The sequence below is a fragment of the Austrofundulus limnaeus genome, unplaced genomic scaffold (genome assembly GCF_001266775.1).
Source record: "Austrofundulus limnaeus strain Quisiro unplaced genomic scaffold, Austrofundulus_limnaeus-1.0 Scaffold13, whole genome shotgun sequence".
NCBI lineage: Eukaryota > Metazoa > Chordata > Actinopteri > Cyprinodontiformes > Rivulidae > Austrofundulus > Austrofundulus limnaeus.
In genome coordinates, this window is record NW_013952415.1 from 1,326,353 (window position 1) to 1,329,467 (window position 3,115).

At 34.3% G+C, this 3,115-nt stretch overlaps 1 protein-coding gene across 1 annotated transcript in view; it reads right to left on the reverse strand.

Annotated features, from left to right (window-relative positions):
* Nucleotides 1–207: 207 nt before the first annotated feature.
* Nucleotides 208–3,115, reverse strand: part of hook3 (hook microtubule-tethering protein 3) — a gene marked incomplete in the record, with an annotated part of 23,399 nt that continues 20,491 nt past the window's right edge. The window contains 1 exon segment of the mRNA XM_014002424.1: nucleotides 208–3,115.

Sequence of the window (3,115 nt, forward strand, 5' to 3'; positions counted from 1 at the left end):
TTCTATTTTGCATAATACTCCCCTTTAAGACAAAGCTTGACATTTAAATACAGCGTTTTATTTTTTGACTAATATTCAGAATTTTGCAATATACACCTTTAAAGAGAAAATCAAATATTTAACACTGAAGTAGCCAAACAGATTTATTCACAATAGGTTCTAACTAATGATAAAAAAAAGAAAAAAGTAAGACAGAAAAGACAAACAGGATGTTTACATGAGCTTTATTTACAATGTGGTTTCCAGGTTTCTGTGTCAGAAGCACATTTCCATCAGCAGGTCCTCTCGGACAGATGAGGGATGAAATTCATCTTAAAAGACATGATTTTAATACTCAGAAACATCTTTTAACACACAACCACAAACTTTATGTACAGTTTTTTTCCCTTACAGGTGATATAAAAATGGCGATTGGGATGTTATTTGCTACTTAAAGATGTATGGAAACATTTTCTAACYAGTAAAAAAAATAGCATCATTCTTGTGTGCAGCCTCTTTTGCCCCCTTGCGTATATAAAAATACAGAAAACAAATTTGAAATAGATGACTGCAGGTTTTTGTTCTTTTAAAACGAGCCTGTTTTGAGCTATAGTTTGATACGTGATGTTGCTTTTCATTCATTTCAAACTGATTTGCAGTTCAAAGGTCTACAGTGGGTCCAGAGTTGCAAATTTCAGAATAAAATCTCCTGAAAAAATCAAGAGGCTGATTTTATTAGGATAAAAAGGTTTTTTTTTGTTTTGTTTTAGAGGTCTTAAAAATAATAAATGCTTTCACCACATTCCCGATAAACATTTCAACAAGTTCACCACAATAGGGATGAATTCCATTACACACAAACTTGTTACCAAACCAACTCCTGGACGGTTAGAAGAGCTGTGTGTGTGTGTTTGTGTTAACGGACCATGGTTTACAAAACAGATTCACGCAGAAACAACCAGAAACCAAAACGAGAAAAATTTTTCTCTTTTTGCAAAATTCAAATCTTAGTTCACCACTCGGATTTTGGAAAACAGGTTTATTTGATGACCCTTTGGTCCAGACAACAATGAATCAAAGCAACAACAAAAGCGCTCCTAAAAGTTTAGGAGAACACAACCCTGGGTTCTGTTGTCTCTATAAGAAAATACTGCAAGTTATGGTTTACAGTTTACACGATCACTGCAAAGTCACTGTTGAGTCATTTAGAATTAGCTTTTCTTTTTTTTTATTAGAGAGAAAATCACAAACTTCTRCGCACAGTGTTTTTCAAATAAAATCCTCTTCAAGTAGAAACACAGTACAGCCCAGTACATACAGGATACACAGAGACTAGACTGTATTATAAAGGGACTCGTTACCCTGTATTTACCAGGTACTATTACCCTGTACTTACCAGGTATGTAACCTGTAAATACCAAGCTGTATTCTGCATTACTACCAAAACGTTCACTGCAACTTTGGCCTTCTCTATTTGAGTCTTACACTTGGTTGATGAAGACAAATGTTTCAAAACCYAACCTTCTGTTGTTGCATAAGTTGTTTAACAGTATGTGGAACGTGATTACATCCACTGTAACAGTATAAATGGTGATGTGATGAGTTTACTATAAAAAAAGCACAAAACTGCTGTACAAGCATCAATAGAATAAATAAACCATTAAGATAAAACACATGTATGGACTGAACTAAGGTTACACAATAGAACAAATGTGAATAAAATAAGGTCAAACATGAGAAAAGTCCTCATTAAGCCCATTTTGAATTTTTGTGCATTGTTTTTCAAAACTTGCAACATAAACCTGCTCATCAGCCAGCAGGTCCTGARGCTTTTATTCCTAAAAATCTGAATAATTTTTTAATGACATCAAAAATAAAAAGGCACTAAACTGGAGGATTCAAATCATCTCTCACTTAAATATTTCTATTTGTACATCCCAGTGTAGTTCTCAGCCCTCAAATTTGTAATAAACTGTATAAATAAGATGAAAATACTAAAAAAAATTAACAACTTGACCTAAAACTGAAATGATTCCATCTACCCTGCATTTTAAAAGTCACTTTGTTCTATAATTGCTTTAATGCCAAAATACCTTCATGCTATAACATCTCAATCACATTAATACTGAAACACTTAGTGGGATGTTTTTGCTCTGAATGACAAGAATTTTCATTTTTAGCATTACAGTTTTGAAAGTAGAAAGATAAATTTGAGATTGGCAACGCTCCTTTTAACTTTCCATACTTTTTTGGTCACCACAGTTTTAAGTGAATGAACCACATTTGCCTACACAAGAAAACGCAGTTTCAATTTTTGCTTTAAATTAAGTCAAATTATCATTTAAGTTGCACAAAAAAGTATTAAAAATATCTTTAGAAGAGCTTTTTATACTGCCCTTGAAGCATGWAACATAGCATGACCTATATTAGAAACATAAATGAGTATTAAACATGGATTTTGAAAATAACTAGAATGTGGGAAGAGAAATATGGCGCGTAGGCTTAATGAGGGCTTTAATCCCATATAAAAACACATCTGTAACATTATTCATATCTTCCTTTGACTTTGTCAGATCTGCTCCTATTGCCGAGAAAAAAGAAAAAAAAAAAGAAAAGAAAAAAAAAAAACATTGATACGCCGGCCTTTAGTTCGGAACTTGCTGTAATCAATACTTGGTGTGTTTTAAAAAAGAAGCTTTTTATGTTTTAATAAAGCAATAAAAAGGTAAGAGGAGGTTGGACATTTATTGAAGGGGTTTAAGCTCTCAAACATCACCTCGCTCCTTTGTAAACAGAAAGATGTGAACATTTGTCACTGAGGTTTCCCAAACTGGGCAGCCAATGTCAAAACCCCTCACAAATACTACAGAGACAGCTTGTTCAACAGAAAATACTGCGGCTCCCTTCGAGGACGTTTGTAAAACACGCTGAGTCGTAACAGACTTGAAGCACAAGCAGGCGTGTCCACCAGAGGAAGGAGGAGGTTAGGGAGAGGAGATGAAGACAGTAACAAGAATGATAGGTAGAGTTACCCAACTGATGGGAAAAAATAATCAATCGAGAAAAGTTTGCTTGCTTCCTGACCCCCATCCCTGTGCACAACGCTGCAGAGGAAGTTGTTAGTGCTCATGATGCT